Source organism: Hemiscyllium ocellatum, chromosome 31, assembly GCF_020745735.1.
Source record: "Hemiscyllium ocellatum isolate sHemOce1 chromosome 31, sHemOce1.pat.X.cur, whole genome shotgun sequence".
Classification (NCBI taxonomy): Eukaryota; Metazoa; Chordata; class Chondrichthyes; order Orectolobiformes; family Hemiscylliidae; genus Hemiscyllium; species Hemiscyllium ocellatum.
In genome coordinates this window covers 26966961-26991589 of record NC_083431.1, presented here as the reverse complement: position 1 = coordinate 26991589, position 24629 = coordinate 26966961, and the positions used below count along the sequence as shown (strand labels likewise).

General features: G+C 40.9%; 1 pseudogene; it reads right to left on the bottom strand.

Annotated features, from left to right (window-relative positions):
- Positions 1 to 24629, bottom strand: part of LOC132830244 (apoptosis-inducing factor 3-like) — a 103014-nt pseudogene that overhangs the window by 58552 nt on the left and 19833 nt on the right.

The window sequence follows — 24629 nt, the reverse complement described above, 5'->3', positions numbered from 1 at the left end:
TCGATATCCCTTGGACTCAGTGGATAAAATGTACAGATGAAGTGTTAGATAGTGAGGTTGGACTGGAAAGCTCAGACATGCTGAATCTGACCTGCCCAGCTTTAACCACTTTGGCTTAACTTTCCACAGGATGGAGGGTAGCAGGCAAGGAGCAGGTAGTGGAGTATCACCCCTGGAGTATCCTGACATGAAACTTCAAGGGAGACCATATGTTGCCTCTCCTCTGCTCAGGTGCCTCCTGCCACTGCACTGTCTCCTTATGACAAAGGGCACCTGGCTGAGATCAAGGTATCTCTTTCACCTGGCTGTTGGTTCTGAGCACTAACGGCTGGAATAAGGGTGTGCAGTTCCATGTCTGTACCCAGGAAACAGAGGGTCCAGTACTTAGTTTCTCAAGGCAGCTGCCAACTTGTCTATAATGACAGCTGGACAGCCACATGTCAGAATAGTTGTATTGTGCCAACTGATTTGGCGCAGTCGTACAAACTTTATGTCAGCTTGCCTAGTGCTGTGATAAACCTGCCTATTGCTTCATGTCTCCTTGTGCATTTTGATGAAGTTATTGATGGTCAACACCATGGGGGCCTTCTCCTGTCCTGCATTGAGCAGATGCCTGGCTCCAGCAGTGCCAGAAACATTTTGTGCTTGGCCAGCTACCAAGACATGGCAGTGAATTGCTCAGTAGTAGGTGTTCCTAATTCTAATCTGGGTTAAGTATCCACCAAGGTGTCAGTATCTGAGCCGGTGGAGGATAAAGGAGACAGTCTTGCTGATGCATCCTCCAAAGGATCTGATGCTTCTTCCTCAGTGTGCTGTTACCATGGGTACCAACAGGAGACAACAGTGAGAAAGCATTGTGAACAAGCGGGAGAGGTTCTGGCATGTTAAGAATACACTCACAGTGGCAAGAATGAGAGATAGCACACCAATACCTGAACAGTCTCGGTCCTCACTGGCCAGCACCACAAGTGATGGGTAAGGAGCTCCATGTTAGATGCCCTAATGTCCATCCCGGCTCTCTCTCTGCCCAATTGTGCAATGTTATCTCCTGGGATGGGACAAATTGCATGAAAGTAGTTGGAACATTGTCAATTCTGGTGCAAGTGGCGAGGTGTCTGAAGTGAATGAGTAGGTAGTGCAGAACGTACACAGGGATAGCTGTGATGGGCGTGTTTGGGTTGAGAGAGCAAGTGAGAGAAAATGCTGAATGAGTGAGAGTTTTAGACCATGAGTCTTGATGAGAGACGGGTACAGCAGCAGAGATAGAGTGATTTGAGAGATAACAGAGAAAAGGTGGTGGCGCTTACCTTCACTGAGCAGGGAAGGTTATTGAGATTCTTCCGATATTATTGGACAGTCCTCCAGGTTGTACTGATAGCAGGCAACCTCTAACACGACAGCAGAATTTGATATTGTGGCCTCCTCTGTTGGTTCTGAGGGAAGGCCTTCCCTCACACCAACTCGTCCATAGAACCTTTAAGGCCCTGTTCACAAAGCAGATTACCAATTTCCCCCTGTCTACCAACTCCATAAACTGGGCAGGGCACATGAATGGGTGCACAACATTCCAACTGCTTTTAAATATATGACAGTTGCACAAGTGATCCCAGGATTTATTTGATTTATTTATCGTTACACATATTTTGTTACAAAATACAGTGAAAAATGTTGTTTCATGTCACCCCACTCCGATGCCTTCTTTAAAAAAAACAGAAAAATAAACCAAAACATGGAATATAAAGGCAGAAGATGAAGAAATTTTTAAAAAAGTGTTCAACATTACAGTTCTTCTTGTGAAGTGCTCTGCCAAGGGTCATGGGCCTGGTGGCCAGGCATGAGTTTCCTTTTGCGGCTGCAACAAAAGTCACCAGTCTTCAGCGCCACCTCACTTCCACCAATACCCTTGCCACTATGAGTCCTGATTAGATTCCCTGAAGTGTGGAAACAAGCCCAACAAGTCCACACCGACCCTCCGAAGAGTAACCCACCCCCTCTGACTCATGCACCTAACACTATAGGCAATTTAGAATAGCCAATTCACCTGACCTGTACACCTTTGGATCATGGGAGGAAACCGGAGCACCCGGAGGAGACTCACGCATACACGGGGAGAATGTGCAAACTGCACACAGACAGTTGCCCGAGGCTGGAATTGAACCTGGGATCCTGGTGCTGTGAGGCAGCAGTGCTAACCACTGAGCCATCTTGTTGGATGTTGCCAATGCAGATGCCACCAATGCCACTGCCAGCAATATTTGAACCTCAGTGATCCTCTCAAGTACTTGTGAACGGCTGTACAAGACATTAGTTAGGCCACTTTTAGAATACTGCATTCAGTTCTGGTCTCCCTGCTGTAGAAAATACCTTGTTAAACTTGGAAGGATTCAGAAAAGATTTTCAAGGATGTTGCTGGGATTGGACGGTTTGAGTTACAGGGAGAGGCTGAATAGGCTGTGGTTACTTTCCCTGGGGCATCGGAGGCTGAGGGGTGACTTTATCATGGTTTATAAAATCATGAGGGGCATGAATGGGGTGAATAGCCAAGGTCGTTTTCCCAAGGTAGGGGAATCCAAAACTAGAGGGCATAGGTTTAAAGTGAGCAGGGAAAGATTTAAAAATGACCTGAAGAGAAACTTTTTCACACAAAGGGTGGTATAATGTATGAAACAAGCTGCCAGAGTAAATGATGGAGGTGGGTACAATTACAACAAAAGGCATCTGGATTAGTACATGAATAGGATGGGTTTAGAGGGATATACACCAAATGCTGGCAAATGGGACTAGATCAGTTTAGAATACCTGGTCAGTATGGGTGAGTTTGACCAAAGGGTCTGTTTCTGTGCCATATTAATCAATGACTCTATGTAAAACATTTGCCCTGGAATAATGTTAGATATACATTTGACTTTTGTCTACCTCTTGACAAAATTTATAACAAAATTTAACTGTTTACAGGTCATTGCTTTTATGATTAGCCTGACAGAATCAAATATTTATCTGTTGTTAAGCTATTTGAAATGAAGTCAGATCCAGATTGGGTTACGATTGATATGTCATATGATTGATTTGTTTACAAAATAAGTTATGCTCAATCTGTCATTATTTAGAACACTCCAGCTAATTCCAAGTTTTCCATGATAGTATTTCCCCACTAGAGATCCAAAGTTAGCTTGTTTCGTACATTAAAACCAGTGGAAGTTTTAGTGTGAATCTAAAGTTTTCCCTGAATGCATTCAATGATCCTGCTTTGCAAAGGTTTCCATTACTTATAGTTTGATTCATTTGTGCTAATGGTAATGATTATCAAGAGAATCTCAACTATTTATTTGAGTGAGATAACAAGCAGGATAGATAAAGGAGTAAAAGCAGACATAATATATTTAAATTTTTGGAAGGTATTTGATGTAGCACCACATTTTTTTACAATAATATATTAATGTCTTGAATGAAGAAAGTGAATGTACTGTCGCCAAGTCTGTGGAGGACATAGAAATAGACAGAAAGGCACATAAGGTGTCTGTAAATAGATTATAATGTGGGGAAATGTGAAATTATGCACTTTGGCAGGAAGAATAGAGGAGCGCAGTATTATTTAACGGAGGAAGATTGCAGAAAGCTACAGAACAGAGATTTGGGAGTCTTTGTCCACATATCGCAAGAAGTTAGCATCCAATTTCAGCAGTTACCAGGAAAGTCAAATCAAATGTTGGCCTTTATTTCAAAGGGAACAAAGTATAAAAGTAGGAAGGTTTTATTCAAAATATACAAGGTACTGGTCAGACCATAGCTGGAATGTAGTGGATAGATTTGGAACCCTTATCTAAGGAAAGAAATACTGGCATTGGATGCAGTCTAGAAAGGCTGACTAGGTACTGGGGGTCTGTCTAATGAGGAGACTTTATGTCAATTGGGTCTGTACTCATTGGAAGGTAGAAGGATGAGGAGTCACTTTGTGAAAGCATATGAGATTCTTAGGGGACTTGACAGGGTGAATGAGGAAAGGCTGATTCCCCAGATGGAAATGTCTCAGGCAAGAGGGAAGAATCTCAGAATAAAGGGTCACACATTTAAGGAGGAGAGATAAGAAGGAATTTCCTCTCAGAGGATTGTGAAATTGTGGAGTTATTCACCAGAGCACCATTGAGGCTGGATCGCAAAGTATATTCTGGGGAGTGTTGCTGAACAAAGAGTCCTTGGAGTGCAGGCTTATAGTCCCATGAAAGCCGAGTCGCAGGTAGATAGGATAGTGAAGGCGGCATTTGGTATGCTTTCCTTTATTGGTCAGAACATCAAGTATAGAAGTTGGGAGGTCATGTTGTGGCTGTACAGGACACTGGTTAGTCCACTTTTGGAATAGTGTGTGCAATTCTGGTATCCTTCTATAGGAAGGACATTATGAAACTTGAAAGATTTACAGGATGTTCGCAGGGTTGGGGGTGGGGGTGGGGGTGGGAAAGATGGTTGACCTTTAGGGAGAGGCTGAATAGGCTGGGGTTGTTTTCCCTGGAGTATCCGAGGCTAAGGGGTAACCTTATAGAGATTTATAAAATCATGAGGGGCATTGGTGAGATAAATAGACAAGGCCTTTTCCCTGGAGCCGGTGCATCCTGAACTAGCGGGCATCAGTTTAGGGTGAGAGGGGGAAAGACATAAAAAGGGATCTAAGGGGCAATATTTTCACTCAAAGTGTGGTACTATATGAATAGGAAGGGTTTAGAGGGATTTGGACCAACTGCTGGAAAATGGGACTAGTTTAGGTTGGATATCTGGTCGGCAAGGATGGGTTGGACTAAAAGATCTGTTTCCATGCTGTACATCTTTATGACTCTATGGCTATATTCGAGGCTGACATAGCCAGATTTTAACTGGTAAGGGAATCAAGGATTATGAGGAAAAGACAGGAAAGTTGATGGTTATCAGATCTGCCAAGATCTTATTAAATGGCAGAACTGACTCAATGGGCTGAATAATCTACTTCTGTTCCTATGCCATATGATCTTACGTTCTACGGCCATGTAGAGCTGTAACCATCCATCACGAAAAAGATATACCATTTATCACCTCTTTGCTCCCATCCCTACAATATTCAGATGGATTCTTTATTTAAAATAATCAAGTGTGTCAGCATGGCATATAATCATGAAGAAATAAATGGCATTACTTTACAATTCAATTCTTTGGATGTTAGCTGCAAATTTTTATTAGATTAAAATGTTCACTAAATATTAGTAGTTTCAGTACAAATTATCCAAATCATTGCAGCAACCCAAATTGTACCTTATAACTTTGCAGTCCATCCACACAGGGGAACTCTTCAATATCACCTGTTTTTATATTAAAACAAGCACCATGCCTTGGACAACGAACCCTTCCATGTGAGAGAACTCCTAAAGATGCAAGATAGGGAATATATTGAAACAGCTGTTAAAAGCGAAACAAGCAACATGTATTTCAGGGAATAAAATTGGACTCAATTGGTAAAATGCTAGTATCTGGGTCATAAAATTGTTAATCAACTAATTAATTTGAGCATAAGCAGACAGGCCTGTGCAGAACTGACAGAGTGCTGTTTTTTTCAGGTGTGAAGTCTCTCAGATGTAGCAGTATACTTAGGTTCTGTGTCTGTTTGATCTGTCACAAGAGCTTTAATATTCAGAGTGGTGTGTGATGGCCAATACTTCTCTCTCAATCACACCACTGCAAACAATTTTACTATTTAGAGTCAGAGTCCTACAGCATGGAGACAGGCTCTTTTGCTCAAAATGTTCCGTGCCAACCAAAATGTCCACCTACGCTAACCTCAGTTACCTGCACTTGGTCCACATCCTTCTAATCCTTTCATACCCATGTATTTCTCCAAATGCCTTTTAAATGTTGTTAATATACCCACCTCAACCACTTCTACCAGCAGCTCATTCCACATGCATATCACCCTCTATGTAAAGAAGTTACCCCTCAGATGCCCTTTTATTCTTTCCCCTCTAACCTTAAACTGATGTTCTCTAGTCTTTATTTCCACAGCCTGGGAAAAAGACTGAGTGCATTCACCCTATCTATGATTCTCATGATCTTATACATTTCTATGATATCTTCCCCACCCCCCTCCCACCCCCCCTCCCCGACGCCTACTCTCAAAAGAAAAAATGTCCTAACTTGTCCAAACATTCCCTATAACTCATGCATACTTGTACAATCTTCTACACTCTATCCAGTTTAATAACATCCTTCCTATAGCAAGGTGGCCAAAATTGAACACAATATTCCAAGGGTGGCCTCACCAACGTCCTGTACAACTGCAACATAACTTCCCAACTTCTATATTCAGTGCCATGACTGATGAAGGACAGTGTGCCAAAAGCCTTCTTCACTGCCCTATCTACCTGAGACTCCACTTTCAGAGAACGATGAACCTGAACTCCACTACTATTCCACTACACTCATTAAGGCCCTACCATTCACCATGAAACTCATGCCTTGATTTGACTTTGCAAAATGCAAGACTTTACACTTACCTGTGTTAAACACCATTTGCTGTTTCTTGACCCACTTTTCCAGCTGATCAAGGTCCTGCTGCAATTTCTGATAACCTTTCTCACTGTCCACACTACCACCTATTTTAGTGTGAACGGCAAACTTACTAATCATGCCTTGCACATTCTCATCCAAATCGTTGATACAGATAACAAATAGCAATGGGCCCAACACCAACCTCTGAGGCACTCCATTAATCATAGGCCTCCAGTCCAACAAGCATCCTTGCCTTATTACCCTCTGCTTCTTACCATCAAGCCAATTGTGTATCCAGTTTGCCAGATCCCCCTGGATTCCATGCGATCTAACCTTCCAGAGCAGCCTACCTAATCGAACCTTATCAAATGCCTTAGTGAAATCCACATAGACCACATTCCACCATTCTGTCCTTGTCAACCTTTCTAGTCAATTCATTGAAGAACTCTAACAAATTTGTGAGGCATGATCTCCCATGCACAAAGCCATGCCGACTGTTCCAAATCAATCTCTGTCTTTCAAAATGCATGTATATATTATCTCTCAGAAGCTTCTCAAGGAACTTACCCACAGTTACTAGCCTACACTTCCAAGTTTTCCTCTGCAGCACTTCTTGAATAAGAGCACAACACTCGCTGCCCTCCAGTCTTCTGGGGCTTCACCAACAGCTAACCATGATGCAATTTCTTCTCTAATCTCTAACAGTGTTCTTCGATATATCTAGTCAGGAGATTTATCCACCTTCATACATTCTAATACGTCCAACACCTTCTCTACTGTGATATAGTTAAAAATCACACAACACCAGGTTATAGTCCAACTGGTTTATGTGGAAACGTTAGCTTTCGGAAGGCTGCTCCTTCATCAGGTAGCTGTGATATAGATTGTCCCCAAGATATGATCACTAACTTCCCCAAGTTCCCAAGGCTTCATTTCTTTTTCCACAATAAACAGAGGAGAAAAATTCATTGAGGACCTTGTCTATCTCCTGCAGCTCTACACATACATGCCCACTTTGGTCCTTGAGGGGTCCTATTCGCTCTCTAGTTATTCTTTTTCCTTTCATATATTTAATGAAACTCTTTAGATTCACCCTAATCTTCACAGCCAAGGCTACCTCGGCCCTCTTTTCACCCTCTTGATTTCCTTCTTCAGTAAACTTCTGTGTCCCAGATAACCTCCAGGGATTCCCTTGATTCCAGCTGCCTGTACCTGAGCCATACCTCCTTTTTTCTGGTCAAAGCCTCAATATCTCTTGTCATCCAGGGTTCCCTAATTCTGATTCGGATTCCAGATCGCTGACAAATCACAACACCCATGATCAGCATAATGTATTATAAAATTATTGGCCTCATAAATAGTTCATTAACAAACAAATTATTTGTAGCATTATAAACAATATGTATGGAATACAATATTTTTACCATTGACCAGCTGACTTCCATAATGAGTGCACAAATGTCCTATGCTACTAAATTCTCCATTAGCTTTGATAAGTAGCAGCTTGCGGTTGTTGATTTCAATTTCACGCATCCTGTGTGGCACAGAAAAAGTTAAAACTAATTTAAACACAGGAAATAATATTAAATATCACTGGAAGAGATTTTTAAGCAACAGTAAAACCAATTCAACATTATATAACCTTACAGGCGGCACGGTGGCACAATTGGGCGGCACGGTGGCACAGTGGTTAGCACTGCTGCCTCACAGCGCCAGGGACCTGGGTTCAATTCCCGCCTCAGGCGACTGACTGTGTGGAGTTTGCACGTTCTCCCCGTGTCTGCGTGGGTTTCCTCCGGGTTCTCCGGTTTCCTCCCACAGTCCAAAGATGTGCGGGTCAGGTGAATTGGCCATGCTAAATTGCCCGTAGTGTTAGGTAAGGGGTATATGTAGGGGTATGGGTGGGTTGCGCTTCGGCGGGTCGGTGTGGACTTGTTGGGCCGAAGGGCCTGTTTCCACACTGTAAGTAATCTAAGTAATCTAATCTAAATATTAAGAAATTAGGATTTAAATTAATTGACTGGAAGAATCAATTTCAAATATAATACACACTTTTACTTTTCACAGAAAACTTAAATGGTAGGTTTTCAAGTTCATATTTCCGATTACAAGTTAGGTGTTGAAGGGAAACTAAATGATCATGTGCAATTATCTAAACTTTTCAATGCATAAAAGAAGAATGTCAGACAATTGCACAGCGTTCTATAATGTTACCAGGTTGTTAAGCAGTTAACATAAATTAAACAAAGTGCAAAATTTAACAACTATAGATCACTCTTAATCAAACAGTTTTCTATAAAAAGCATCATGAATAATTCACTCTGAGAATTAAAACACATCTCTCACTCTAGAGATGTGTTATTGTACAGAGTACAAGACTAGCTATGGTCTGATTTCTCAGAGATTAAAGGATAGATTTCTCATTGTCCAATGTCCGTACATCACCAGTGCACACAATGATTATTTGTATTTCTAATAAGCTGCAGCATTTCACACTCAGCTGACAAGCATTCTATTGCTCGTACAGCACCAAATATGATGGTGGAATTGGGAGACAAATTTCAGAGATTTGTTTCATTACACCATCCAAACGCCATGGGTTGTGACTGTCTTATTATGGTCAACAGTTTACATTAAGGATTTAAATAATATGAATTTATATGGTCAAAATTAAACTTTAAATTAAATGCATATCCGAAGTCATGATAACAGGAAGTAAGTTTTTTGTATTTTTGCAGCAGAAGCGGTGACAGCGAGGTCCAAAGGACTGCCGGGATGGTAAATTCATTCTATAAAACCTTACCTCATGAATAAGCAGAGCGCACGCTGAGCAGGAGCGCACATGGAATGGCTAAGTAAGTGAGGTAATATATTTGGGTGATTGCTTTACCTGCAACACCACTTAGTTCGTGTCTCTCACCCACTCTCCTCCTCTAACCAAAAACAAAAAAAGGTTCTGTGCACCGATTTGGTAAGGTTACTAGTTTTTTATTCAATAGTCTCTTTGGGAATTCAGAACAGTGAGTATGGATGTTAGGGCAGTTAAATGTCCCTTCTGTAGAATGTGGGAGGTAGTGATCACTACTAATGTCCCTGCTGACTTCATCTGCGGGAAGTGCACCCAACTCCAGTTAGGGAACTGGAGCTGGGGCTGGATGAACTTCAGATCATTTGGGAGGCGAAGGCAGTAATTGAGAGGAGTTACAGGGAATAGTCACACCTCAGATACAGGAAAAAGGTAGATGGGTTACAGTCAAGGGAAGGAAAGGGAACAGGCTGACAATGTAAGGATCCCCTAAGTCCGTTCCCCTCAGTAACTAGTACACTGTTTTGGATACTGTTGGGTGGGGATGACCTACCATGGGTACACAATGGGGCACAGGTCTCTAGCTTAAAGTACGTCCCTTATGCTTACAAGAGAAGCAGGGAGAGAAGTAGAGCATTAGTCACTGTGGACTCCATAGTGAGGGGGAAACAGAGGAGATTCAATGGGAACGAGAGAAACTCACAGTTGGTGTATTGCCTCCCAGGTGCCAGTATCTGTGATGTCTCCCCTTAAGAGGGAGAGGGAGAAGCCCCAAGTCATGGTCCACATAGGCCCCTCCATCCTGCCCCTGTCAGTTTATTGGTACCCCTCTGGTTCAGATGAAGACCATTCTCTTTGTAGAAGTCCAACCTTCCCTAGATCAAATCCTAATTATCCAGGTATCTGAATCCCTCTCTCTGGCATCATTCCTGCAGCCACGTGTTCAACTGCCCTCGCTCCCTAATCCTCACCTTGCTAGCATGTGGCACAGGTAACAAACTAGAGACAACAACTCTGTTTGTTCTAGCTCTAAGATTCCACCATAGGTCCTTGAATTTCTGCCTTGCATCCCCATCCCTTTTACCACCTATGTTGTTAGTGCCTATGTAGTAAAGTGTTTGAAGTGGTGTATATGGATTTCAGTGAAGCGTTTGGTTAGGTTCCCCACAGTAGGCCATTGCAGAAAATGTGGAGGCATGGGATTGAGGGTGATTAGCAGTATGGATCAGAAATTGACAAGTTGTAAGAAGACAGAGTGATGGTTGATGGGAAATATTCATCCTGGAGTTCAGTTACTAGTGGTGTACTACAAGGATCTGTTTTGGGGCTACTGCGGTTTGTTATTTTTATAAATGACCTTGATGAGCGTGTCGAAGGATGGGTTAGTAAATTTGCAAATGATATTAAGGTCAGTGGAATTGTACACAGTGCTGAAACATGTTGCAGATTACAGAGGGACATAGATAAGCTGCAGAGCTGGGCTGAGAGGTGGCAAATGGACTTTAATGCGGCAAAGTGTGAGGTGATCCACTTTGGAAGGAGTAACAGTAATACAGACTACTGGGCTAATGGTAAGATTCTTGGTAGCATCGATGAGCAGAGAGATCTCGATGTCCACGTGCATAGATTCCTGTCATCCAGGTTGATAGGGTTGTTAAGAAAGTGTATGGTATGCTAGCTTTTATGGTAGAGGTATTGAGTTTCGGAACCATAAAATTACGTTGCAGTTGCACAAAACTCTGGTGCAGCCACACTTGGAGTATTGCATACAGTTCTGGTCACCGCATTATAGGAACAATGTGGAAGCATTGGAAAGAATGCAGAGGAGATTTACTAGAACATTGCCTGGTATGGAGAGAAGATCTTATGAGGAAAGGCTGAGGAACTTGAGGCTGTTTTCATTGGAGAGAAGAAGGCTAAGAGGTGACAATACAGATGTACAAGATGATCAGAGGATTAGATAAAGTGGACAGTGAGAGCCTTTTTCCTTGGATGGTGATGGCTAGCACGCGGGGACATAGCTTTAAATTGATGGGTGTTAGATACAGGACAGATGTCAGAGGTAGATTCTTTACTTAGATAATAGTAAAGGTGTGGAATGCCCTGCCTGCAACAGTAGTAGATTCACCAACTTTAAGAACATTTAAATAGTCATTGGATAATCACTTGGAATGATAATGGAATAGTGTAGGTTAGATGGGCTTCAGGTTGGTTTCATAGTTCAGCATAACATTGAGGGTCAAAAGGCCTGTACTGTGCTGTAATATGCTCTGTTCTAAGTTGGAATCTTAGCCACAATCATCTAGCCATCATGATGGGCAGGCAAAGCTAGCCCTTTCCATCCATTAGTTTTCTCTGGCCATCCTCCCTAAATAAGAGCTGGTGAACTAAGAGCAAACTATGATCTGAACTGAAGCATGTGGAGTGTGATGGTTTAACGGTTATGCTAATTAGATAATGACATGTATCAGGATATAACAGTAACATTATGAATCATTATGCAAGAATCTATGAAGAGAAAACCGAATAGTCTGTACAAGGGAGAGATGTACTTACTAAAAATGTGAAATATATAGTAGTGGAAATAAAGGAATTTTGAAGCAACATGCCAGAGTTAGACCTAAGTCACTCATAGATAGAGAGGGATGTTTCCAACTCATAACAGCACACAAGTTATTCAAAGAGACATCTAAACATTATTATAAATGGGTTACACCACACGCCAATAGTTTGGACGTTACAAACTTTGGCTTAGGTGGACGCTACATTAATAGATTTGAAACAGAAACAGAAACAGAATGGAAATGAGGAGACATTTCTTCAGCCAGAGAGTGGTGGGCCTGTGGAATTCATTACCATGGAGTGCAGTGAAGGCCAGGATGTTAAAAGTCTTCAAGGCAAAGGTTGATACATTCTTAATCTTGCAAGGAATTAAGGGATACAGGGAGAGTGCAGGTAAGTGGAGCTGAAATGCCCATCAGCCATGATTGAATGGTGGAGTGGACTTGATGGGCCAAATGGCCTTACTTCCACTCCTATTTCTTATGGTCTTATAACGTAGAATAAGAAGTTCAATCATGAATACTACTCAAATCTCAGAAATATGGATAAAATGACTTTCAACAACAAACGGGTAAAGACAATATAAAATAAAAAATAAACAATGAATACATTTTATTATCAGTCTGGTGTAAGCAAGCAAGCAAGCAAGCAATGACAGGCAGCATCTTGGTTTATTGTGTCTTTATTTTGAAAGTATTTGAAACTAAGATTTATCTGTTCAATATGTGTTAAGATAAGGGCTGGTGCAGAGATTTATTATATTGGGATAAATATAAATTGGTGCACATGCTCTGGATGCATTTTCAATTTCAAGTGTACCTTTAACAATCAAAACATTTTCCTTAAGGCAGTGCAGGAGTCAAAGAAAGTACTTTGGTAAAAAGCTTTCAATTGCCTAATCAAATACAGTAAATCAATCTGTAAACGATACGCCCTTAAATAGAAAAGTACTAATATTTTGAAGACTGTGGTTATAAAATGCAAGTACTTACTCATTATCTTGCATCTCAGAAGCCAAACAAACTTCTTTTTCAAATAAAGGCTCATGCCTCTCTTTCAAATTATCCTTGTGCCTTTGTTTGTCCCCAGAGAATTCACTTTCCTGGCTTTCAGATCCATGAAATGTAGGTAGGTCAACTGCATAGGAAAAAAGATGGACAAAAATTATTTGATATTCCCTCCCCCCCCCCCCCTCCTCCATAAAGCAACAAAAGCAGCACAGTGGATACGCTCCACATATTGCCAGTTGACCCTTATTGAGTATAGGAGTAAAAATATCTTACAGCAATTATACAAAGTCTTGGTCGGACCACACTTGGAGTATTGTGTATAGTTTTGATCTTCTTGCCAATGGAAAAATTCTTGCCATAAAACAAATGCAAGAAGATTCATCAAACTAATTGAAAGGATCGTCCTCTGAGGCAAGATTACATGGCGCGAACCTTTACACTCTGGATTTTACCGGAATGAGACATTATCTCATTCAAATCCACAAAATTCCTGCAGGATTTGACAATGTAGAAACAGGAAGGATGTTTCTTTGTACTGGGGATGGGGTTGGAGAAACAGGGGCAGTGTCAGAACAAAGGGCAGGCTTCTTAGGCATGAGATGAGAAGGAATTTCTTCACTCAAAGGCTAGCGAATCTTTGGAATTCGCTGACCCAAGGGGCTGAGAATGTTCAGTCATTCAATATGTTCAAGATTGAGACTAATTGATTTCTAAATGTTAAAAACTTTAAGCGATACTGAATAGTGCAGGAAATGGTGTTGAAGCAGAAAATCACCCATGATCTTATTGAATGGCAGAACATACTCAGAGACAAAAAGCCCATTTCTCCTTCTATTTCTTATGTTCCCCCACTCCCAGTGAGATTTCCAATAAATGTCAATCTCACCCATACTAGAAATTTCTTGGTAGATTAAACCTTATCAAATACCAAGTAAGTATCAAAATAGTTTTCTAAGTACATATTCTCAACTTTTACTGTTCTTGTGGATGTTGTATGGCTGAATAGAATTTAATATAGTCAACAGGGAAGAAATGATTTCCAAGTTATTTCTCAAATGCAATTGCTGTTCACAAAATCAATACTAATAAGCTTTGTAAGAAAGCGAAACCTATGGAACATAGCCACTTATTAAAATTTGCTCGCTTATGGAAAATGACAAATGAGAATCTAACCTCAGTGTATTACTCATTCTGAAAATGACTTTAACTCCAAAAGGAAATACAATCCAGGAAGTATTTGAGCTTTGTATCTAGCCACGAGTTACTGTTATAAACTAGATATTGTAAAACGTATCCATGGAACTTTAGCACTATGTCTTCTGTCCAAATACAAATGTACAAGTTGTTATATACTATCTGCCTTAGTTATTGCTTACTTACAGTTTTGTATCATAATAAATGTTTTGTTTGATATAGGTGGTTCCCTTGAAAGACTTATGTTGCAATACAAGTAATTTCTCACAATTTTGCTGTCCACCAATCTTAGGGTTTGGATGTCACAGCTATTAATTTTAAATCTCACCTTGACTTTAAAATCAAGTGGAGACTGTCAAATGATAGGATTTTTTCTTAAAACACAAGTGTGTAAGCTATATAAAAAAGGTATAACTGAACGAGTTAAAGCCTAGATTATGTACATATCCATTAGCGATCAGCAAAGAATGCATGAGAATTCTGTTATACAAGTTTTCAATCCTCTTTCTCCCGAGCCTAACGAGGAGCAGAAGTGGAGCAACTCCCATGACATTCCCCCTAAACCTCTGAAGAAATGTCATGAAACTTCCATTAAATTCTGTTGCTCCTCTTCCTCCACTTCTTTCTCTAGCACTGCAAGCCTTTTCTTTTCCTCTGCACTGATCCTACCGAGCTTTACCTCCCCTCTTCTTTCTCCCACACCCCACTCTACACCATAGCTTTCTGACCTGCGTGACCCGAATTCTCGACTGCCCAAGCGCGATATAACTGGAGGTCCATTAGTAAGAGAGAGGAAAAATACAATATAACATTTCATATATTCATGAAGACGTTAATATCCAACTTTAAAACTGCCTACGAAGCTCTGACAAACAATTTATAATGAACCCAATACACGTCCGATCTGTACCACCTGACATAACACATTTGTAAACCGTAAACCCACTCACAATTCGTGGATTAAATAATAGACTGGCAACTAGTGGTGTAAATCCTACGTTTGCTAGGAAGTTCTGTTGAAGCAGTTTTCATTCTAAAAACACGCCTGATTTAATGTGAAGTTAATACACGTAATAAATTACTAAAAATGTTAATCGTATGAATGCTATTCCCAGACTATTACGATACAGTACAATTCATCAGTGAAGTTGCGCATACGGCACACTTCGATTGTCTAATGGAGCGAAGTAAAATGAAATAACAAATAATTCACATATAAAATATATTAGAAACCACACTTCTATTAGAACATTGAAATATATTCGGTTACTTTCCTGTGAGTTTATGATAATCAGCCCAGCTCATCTCGAAACAGGGCACAATACTGAAATCTGAATGAAATTGCAACAGAAGATTTAGCATTATGTTAATTTTGTTGTATCCTTTGAACCATGACTTTGGTTCCCAATGTGGAAGCTGCTTTGTGAATTAAAACAGGAATGGCCTTTCTCGCTAATGTCGGTACCTGATTTGGATCTGGATGCTCCCATTGTGTAGAATGAACTGGCTTCTGAGAAAGGCACAAAAAGGCCATGAGCTCAGCTACGACGTTGAGCCATCTCCCTCCACCCCGTGCAGGGAGCTGCAGCCAGCGACCGAGGCAGGAGGCGGACAGTGTTGCGAGCGAACAGTTTACAGCTGGGTCAGCAGTTCTGAACGAGCCTATGGCTGAGTGGAGCCAAGGCCAGCGCCGAGACTGAGCCTGTGAAGTAAATAATCGGGGACTATGTAACATTCTGGTCTCCTAGGAACCACCACGCCCCCGTGATGTCACGAGCAGTCGCTGCACAGACCGCGGGACATAAATGAGGGAAAAAGTGAGGGTTGCTGAGCAGAGCTGAAAGCGTGTTGCTGGAAAAGCGCAGCAGGAAGGAGGGCTCATGCCCGAAACATCGATTCTCCTGCCCCTTGGAGTGCTGCCTGACCTGCTGCGCTTTTCCAGCAACACATTTTCAACACAAATGAGGGACTAGGTAACTTCTTTCCAGTTGACCACAAAATCGGAGAAACCTGCCTGCAGCAGTGCGTTGATCACTTTATATAAAAAAAATCAAAGAACTGCAGATGTTGGAAGTCAGAAACAAAAACAGAAATTGTTGGGAAAACGCAGTAGGTCTGGCAGCATCTTTGGAGAGAAAGAAGAGGTAACGTTGCCAGTTATTCTTCGTGTTCTCGTTCTATTATATCAGAGGGATAGCAGGTTTCACTTTATGTACACCCAGCTCCGTGAAACTCCATGATTCTTTGATACCAGTTTACAAACCTTTGCAATTTTTAAAATGTTACCAAGTTTATGGCAGGTCTTATTCTCCCCATCCCAATTTTCTTTTGGTGCTGGAACCAGTTATTGCAATTAAATTTGGAATTTATTATGCCTTGAGAATTAACATAGGATTTAGGAGCAAGAGTGGGCCACTGACCCTTACATGCAGCTCAATCATTCAAGATCATGGCTGATCTGGTTGTGGTTTCAGATTCCATTATTTATGCAGCAATATTTCTGGCCCACAAATTAAAATTGCTGTAACACTATTCAAGCATTTCAATCTGAATCAACACGAAAATGTTTTGTTATACTCTATATTTGTAACCAACACAGAAGCAAATCAAATAAACAGATCAAGATTGCTGTGAAGTTGTGATGAAAGATTCCCTCGTGATCTGAAACCTTTCCTTTAGGAGCCATGACCAGGGTGAAGATAGCAGCAAACATGTTTCAGAGCAGGAGCAACAAACTTACACAGATCAAAGGTTGGTTCAGCATTAGCAAAATAATAAAATAAGTGCAGATGCTGAAAATCTGGAATATAAACAGATAATACTGGGATATTTTGACAAAGGGTTACAACTGAATGTGCTGAGTGTTTCCAGCATAAATGGGACACGTTCTCCCCCTTGTCTGTGTGGGTTTCCTCCGGGTGCTCCGGTTTCCTCCCACAGTCCAAAGATGTGCGGGTTAGGTGAATTGGCCATGCTAAATTGCCTGTAGTGTTTAGGTAAGGGGTAAATGTAGGGGTATGGGTGGGTTGCACTTCGGCGGGTCGGTGTGGACTTGTTGGGCCGAAGGGCCTGTTTCCACATTGTAAGTAATCTAATCTAATTCACCCACTCATAATTTTATTTATAAGATAAAATGTTTTTATCCCTTTTTGATTCAACAGCTGTGCATTTGTAGCATTCTCATTTTTGCTTAACGGCCTTTGCTGTCCTGCACTTTCATTAGCATCTTTAACCCACTCATCTAAAATTACTGGCATTATAACAATTATAGTAATGTAAATTTGACAGTATTGACAAATGATTACAAAGGTAAACAGGATACCAGTTCACTAATAATAGCCAAAGTAAATACATTCTTTAACCTTCTCAGTATCTAGGTTCAGAGAGGCCTAAATGTGGTTGTATCTTAAGGCAACATTTATGGGAAATTGAACTGACATTGCAGTTATGCAAATGTTTTTACATGATCAGGGTTCAGATACCCAGGGATTGTAATACACAATCTGGGAGAATAAATAAAAATGAAAGCTTGAAGAAGGAAATAAAACCATTGTGTCTGCATGACATGATTTCCTGTTTGACTATTAACGTACATTTTCTGATACCTGTACACATATTACCTATATTTTGTGTTAAGGAATGTCTTATAATTTGGTTTAAATCCATTTATTTTCAGGAAGTATTTATTCTGTCTTCAGAAACCAGGGCTTTTACTGTTCAGTGAGTTGCTATACAGCAAGACAAATGTTCCAGTCTTGAAGATAATTATATCCTGATTACATGGAAAGACTTAATTCAGTTTCAATGAACTGGTTTTAGAGATCATAATGACTGATGTACTCAACTAGGATACAATATTTTTTGGAACACTGTCAACACCAAAAATTAAGAAAGCATGGTTAGGTTTATGATAAGCTCATATATCCATCTCACAACATACATTTAGATCAAGTATACATGGAGATCCAACAATACCGCAGTTTCATTTTGTCAGTTTTTAGTGTGCTACTGATCATTTAGTGACTGAACATACCCACACATTTCTTGTGAAATTCATCCTGCACCAGTTTATTTCTATTAAATGTTGAAGATTGTGTATTAATGGACACTGTTCCTAGTAACCCATAGAAGCTCAGTTGCTAAGGTCACCTTTCATTCTTCTATTGTGACAGGAATCTCTATTTTTATTGGTTCAAATACAAAGTTTCCATACAAAAAAGTCAAGACCCTCAATTCTGATGAGTGATTGAATGAGCACAACTCTGATGAGGAGGCATTCAGTCATGTACAGAGATTGTTCTAATAGTTGCATTCAGGATTTTGATTCCAGAAGTAGGGAGGAATAATTTCTCCATGCAAGTGGAATCAATGACAAAAGGTTACAGATTTAAAGTAGTTGGGAAAAAAAACTGCACTGAAATATGGAAACATTCTTTACACAAATGATTGTTAAGATCTAGTAGGCAATACCTGAACAGATGGTGAAATCAGATTTTGTGGGATCTTTTAAAGACAATTGGATAAACACTTGAGGAAAAACAATTTGCAGGGTCATGAAGGAAAAGCTGCAATATTGTTCTACATTGGAAAGGTAAATGGTGGAGACTGAGACAATTACAACAATTAAAAGGCATCTGGATGGTATATGAATGAGAAGGGTTTAGAGGGATATGGGCCAAATGGGAATAGATTAATTTAGAATACACGTGTCAGCATGGAGAAGTTGGACTGATGAAAGGCTTATGCCCGAAACGTCGAATTTCCTATTCCTTGGATGCTGCCTAACCTGCTGTGCTTTAACCAGCAACACATTTTCAGTTGGACTGAAGGGTCTGTTTCCATGCTGACCATCTCTATGATGCTATCTCACACAGGTGCAATTGGCCAAATGGTTTCCTTCTATGCTGCAAAATCCTACAATTCTAAATCCTGTTTAGATTTGTAGTAATGTGTCAAATGTAGCCACATTTACATTGCTAGATTTTTTTTTATTATTAAGCCAGTAATGCTTGTGGAGATGTTAGATGCATAGGTTAAAATGCTAATTAATGTGCAGGGACAGCTATCAGCATTCTAGACATAAAGCAAAACTATGAATGCTGCAAATGCTGCACAGCTGGTGAATCAGAAAGAGGAAAAGGTTTTCTAATATAAACAAAATCAGAAGGGGATGAAGGTAATATATCCCACCAACAATTAGAGAAAATGCTGGACACACTCAGCTTCTCAAAATGAATAAGTTCAGGCAGCAACTGTGAAAAGAGAAACACAATTATCTTTCAGGTGGATGGCCTTTTGCTTTGATGCTGACAAAATTGGAGGTGTGGCTGGGTATAAAATGAATCCAGATGGGGAGAGAGATAGAGAGACGGGTATTAATGAGAGGAAAAAAATAAAAGGGGAGCTCTGTGAATGGGTAGGGGAAGTGACGAAACAAGAAAAGAGATAATGGTGTAAGGTCGAAGTGAGTGATAATGGAATAAGGAAGGAAACAAAAGATAGATTAAGCAGCTATAATTAGCAACAATAGAACTGGTACCAGAATCTGCAGCCTGAACAAATCAGAGCAATGGTTATGATCTGAAATTGTTGAAGTCAAAGTTGAGTTCAGAAGGGAGTAAAGTGACTGTTATAAAATAATTATTCATAATCTTTTATTCTTCTGATATCTTTTAATTGCCTCAGTTAGGTGCCCTTTTATACCCAGCATAATCAAGTAAAAATGTTGAGGGTTGTATAATCCTTAATTAATTCCATTAATTTAATTCATTAATGAAACATCGAGTCATAGAGTCATACAGCATGGAAATTGACCTTTCGGTCCAACCAGTCCATGCTGAATGTAATCCCAAACTAAGCTAGTTCCTTACCTGCCTGCTCCTGGCCCATATCCTCCAAAGCTTTCCTAATCATGCCCTTCTCCAAATGTCCCTTAAACATTGTAATTGCGCCCACACCCACCACTTCTTCAGGAAGTTCATTCTACATGCAAACTATTCTCTATGTAAAAAAATTGTCCCTCACATCTTTTTAAAATCACTCTTCTATTGCTTTAAAAGTGTGTCCCCATCCTAGGGAAAAGACACCTATCATTAACCTTATCTATATCTCTCATGATTTTATAAACTTCTGTAAGGTCATCTCTCCAACTCCTATTCTCCAGTGAAAAAAATCCCAGCCGATCCAACCTTCCATACCCGGTAACATCCAGGTAAATCTCTTCTGAACCCTCTAGAGCTTGATAATATCCTTCCTACAACTGGGCCACTAGAACTGGACACAGTATTCCAGAAGAAGCCCCACCAATGTCCTGTACAACCTCAACATGACTTTCCAACTCCTATATGCAAAGGAGTCAGCAGAGAAGGCAAGTGTGCTCAACAACTTTTTAACCACCATATCATTATGTGAGGCAAACTTCAAAGAACTATATACCTGAACCCTATGTCCCTCTGTTTCATAACACTACCCAAGGCCGTACCATTAATTGTATAAATCTTAACCTTGTTTGTTGTATTAAAATGCAATATCTTGCATTTATCCAGATTGAACTCCATCTGCCATTTTTCAGCCCATTACCCCATTTGATCAAGATTCCTTTGTAATCTTAGAAAATCTTCTCCATTGTCCACTATGCCACCAAATTTGATGTCGTCCACAAACTTACTAACATGCCTTTTATAGTCTCATCCAAATAATTTATGTAAATGACAAACACATCTTTCTCTCTTCCCTTCCTATAATTTATATTCATAACATTGCAGAGGATTTTTAATTTCTCAGTTTTGAGCTTGAAGAGAAAATATTAGCAGAACCTTCCCATCCCCTGAATGCATGGGCATTGACGAGTCAGTTGGGAAATTAGTGTGGGATCAGCAAAAATGAGACGCTCGCTATTATAGCAAAAAGCCCAATTCTCCAATTAAGTTTTGAAAGGTGAGATGGTAATGATGCTAGTGAGCTACGAGAGGCCAATTTATGTCTGTTTGTATGTATTGGTTTATCACTATTCTAAATGTCACCTTGTTGATATGTAATTTTCTGTTCTGCTATCCACTCATTAGAAACTAGATGGCAACAATTCCTGACATTAAAGACAAGGAGGCACCTGTCAACTACAGCTCGCCAGTTGATTCCCTGGGCCTCCATTTTAGATAGCAGTCACCAATATCCCAGGGCACATCTCATGGGCAGTGAATGCCCATGCCCACCATCCACAGACATTGGCATCAGACACATGCCAGCCTTACTGCACCCTTAGGGACCACCTCTGATCTACTTATACAATGGTTCTGTGCTTCAATGCTAATTTTAGAGCACACCAGCATCTTTCATTGTAATGCTTTGCACATAAGGATGAGCACTCAACTCATGCTGCATGTCAGGATTCCTTGCTAGTTCTCTTACCAGTTTGCTCCAACTTCAATGCTCATGGTATATCCGCCTTGCCTTGTCTTTATGAACTTTGCCCCTTCAGCCAAAGCTTAAAGGCTCACAGTCCTTGCCTTGCATTTAGTGTAGACAGAAAGCCAGGCAGCTTGTCATGGTTATCAGCAGTCCTCAGTCAAGGGAGTCTCAGCACAAAAAGTCAAGAGCAGCATTCACTGCCACTCCAGGGGCATAGACATGGTCAGTTGACTACTGGTTTGGTCAGGGTCAGGGGTTCCATATTCGAACAGTCTGGAGATTAGGCCACGATTATCCCTCGAGGTCCCCATGCCTACAAAGGAGACTGTTAGCCTTGAGGGCTTTGGTCAGGTGAGACTGGTAGGTGCATCCTCCTCAGCTTCAATTTGCCTGAGGATGGTAGAAAGAGTGAAGCTGGAAGGCTCAACCACCTCAGCATCCTGAGATGAGACTTCTGGGGCACATGTATATGATGCCTCCTCCAGATTGGTGCCTGCTGGCACTGCCCCATCTTCTTGTAAGGAAGGGGCACCTGCAGGAAGATTAAGGTCCCTCATCCCCCCTTCCACCTATCTTTGATGCTGACCCGCAATGGCTTAAATCAATGGAATGCATGTCTGAGCATTTATCCAGCAGACATGATGTGTGCTGGATTTTGCTTTACATCCTGACCATGGAGGCAGCCGGATGGCCACATGTTAGAGACAGCACAGTCCAAACACCCTCTGAGTCAGTTTGCCTAGTGCCTCTGTGCAAAGCTTCCATGTTACTCCTGTGTCTGCATGTGCTTTTGTTTAAAGTTGTCAAGACTTGCGGTGCTGGAAATGCACAGCTGGTCAGGCAGCCTCTGAGGAACAGGAGAGTCAACATTTCAAGCATAATCTCTTCATCAGGAATCTGATCTCCAGCATCTGCAGCCCTAACTTTCTCCTTTTATTTGAAGTTAATTCCCAATATCATGGGTCTTCTCCTGCCTATGCTGAGGAGGTGCCCAGTCCCCAGCACTCAGTGGGAGGTGAGTGCAGTCGAAGAGGCAGTGTTTATGAAGTAGCTGAGAGAAGGGTGTGGCACTTATTCTCATGCAGCATAGATTGTCATTGACCTACTTGGCTATTGAAAAGTGTCCCTCTACTCCACATACACAACAGTAATGCTGTTGGCAACCTCAGACCAAGCTGGTTGGGTCTGGTGGCATAGTCTCCTTTGCCCCTCCAAAAGGAAGAGGATAGGCTTCCTCTGCACTACTCCCTCCACTGACACCTCAAAGTCCATGTAGGCATTTCGGGCTGACAGCTTATCCATCATCTCTGGGGCAATTCTTCAGATGAAGGAACTGTTCAGGGCAGCTCCAGACTGACAGCACTTGACCAGATTCACAGCTGCATTTTAGATACAGTGCTACAGGAAGGAATCCTCAGATGCTGTAAGACTGGCTGTACTTTTCCAGCACCACACTCTTTGAATCCTCAAGTATGCGTCTAAGGCTTAAATGAAACATTTATTTTGATATAGAAACTTGTATATTTGTTCAGTAAACTGACTTGTCTGGCAAATTAAAAGAAAATCATGTTAGCACCATGTCAAAAAGTTTAATGACTTCAACAAGGGAGACAAAATAATACACCAGCTACAATTCTGTTTCATCCTTCGTGTCAGAAAATCCCTCACACTAAAAGTAGAGGCAATTTCCTCATCACAAGTGCTTTGTTGAAAGTGGGCATGAATTTGGGATGCGACAGTATGAGTATCCACCTCATTTTCAGCAATTACATTTAAGCACAGCCCTAAAACAATCTTCTTCTCATTAGCAAGGTGATGCCACCATATCTGTTTCCCATGTCACACAACTTGGCACACAATGTGCACAAAATAACAAACTAATGTATAATCTGAAACCTTCACACACTTTGGGGAGAGACCTTGGAGATCTCAATGAGCAGCCATTGTTTTCTGGCTTTGAGTGCTGGCAAACGTGAGGAAATGTGTTTCAATAAAGATTGTGTAAAAGTCGGCGAAAGTGAGGACTGCAGATGCTGGAGATCAGAGTCTAGATTAGAGTGGTACAGGAAAAGCACAGCAGTTCAGACAGCATCCAAGGAGCAGGAAAATCAACATTTTGGGCAAAAGCCCTTCATCAGGAAAGCCCTTCATCCTGATGGAGGGCTTTTGCCTGAAACATCGATTTTCCTGCTCCTAGGATGCTGCCTGACCTGCTGTGCTTTTCCAGCACTACTCTAATCTAGATTGTGTAGAAGTAGCTAATTGAATGTGCCAGGCATCTCATGATTAAGTTTCAGGCTGAACATCTAGATAGGATAGTTGAAAGTGTAGATTATCACATGTAACTTTAGCAGGAGATCTTCCAATTAAATGGAATATTTGAAGACTGTAACAGCGCATTTTAATGTATATAAGCCTCATTTTCTCCATCTCATGTCTTCTAAAGAGTTTAATGAGATCTATCTCGTTGCAGATTGATTGGTCAAATGGTAGGTTTTCATCGCCGTATGAAACTGTTTCACTGCTGATCATAAACAATATTTACTCTGTGATAAATATAAAAATTGAGCAAAGCATCCAAGTGGCACAACATAATTTCACCCAGGTATTTACCATTCCATACTAATAATGTGTTCAGGTGCAGGCTGTGTATCAATTCATTCTCTCGCTGTTGCTGAGGGGATCTTATGTTACAATGACAGTGCCCTATCTCTGTGCCAGAAGGCCTGGGGTCAAGTCCCATTTGTTCCAGAGATGTGTAATAACATCTCTGAATAGTCCGCCCTGCTCCACTACTGTGTAAAAACATCTGACAGGTTGAGTATGGGATATCTTGCATCAAGCTTTAGATGCTGTTGTTGCTTCTTGCACCTTCCTTGATTCAAAATGCATATGGACCTATAGGCCCAGGAAATATTATGAATGCCTTCCTGAAACTACATCAGCCTTCCTCCCTAAATGGATGGAACATGATTGAAAAACTCACTTGTATATCAAGTGAAGGATATGGCCTGGGAAAAAAAAACATTGCTTTGTGGTGGTGCCAAATAGGCAAGTCAAAGACCCATTCCAGCTTCAACACTGTTTCATTAGGTAAGAGAAATTCCAATTCTTAATTGGAAGGAGATTGTCTTCTCAGTTCG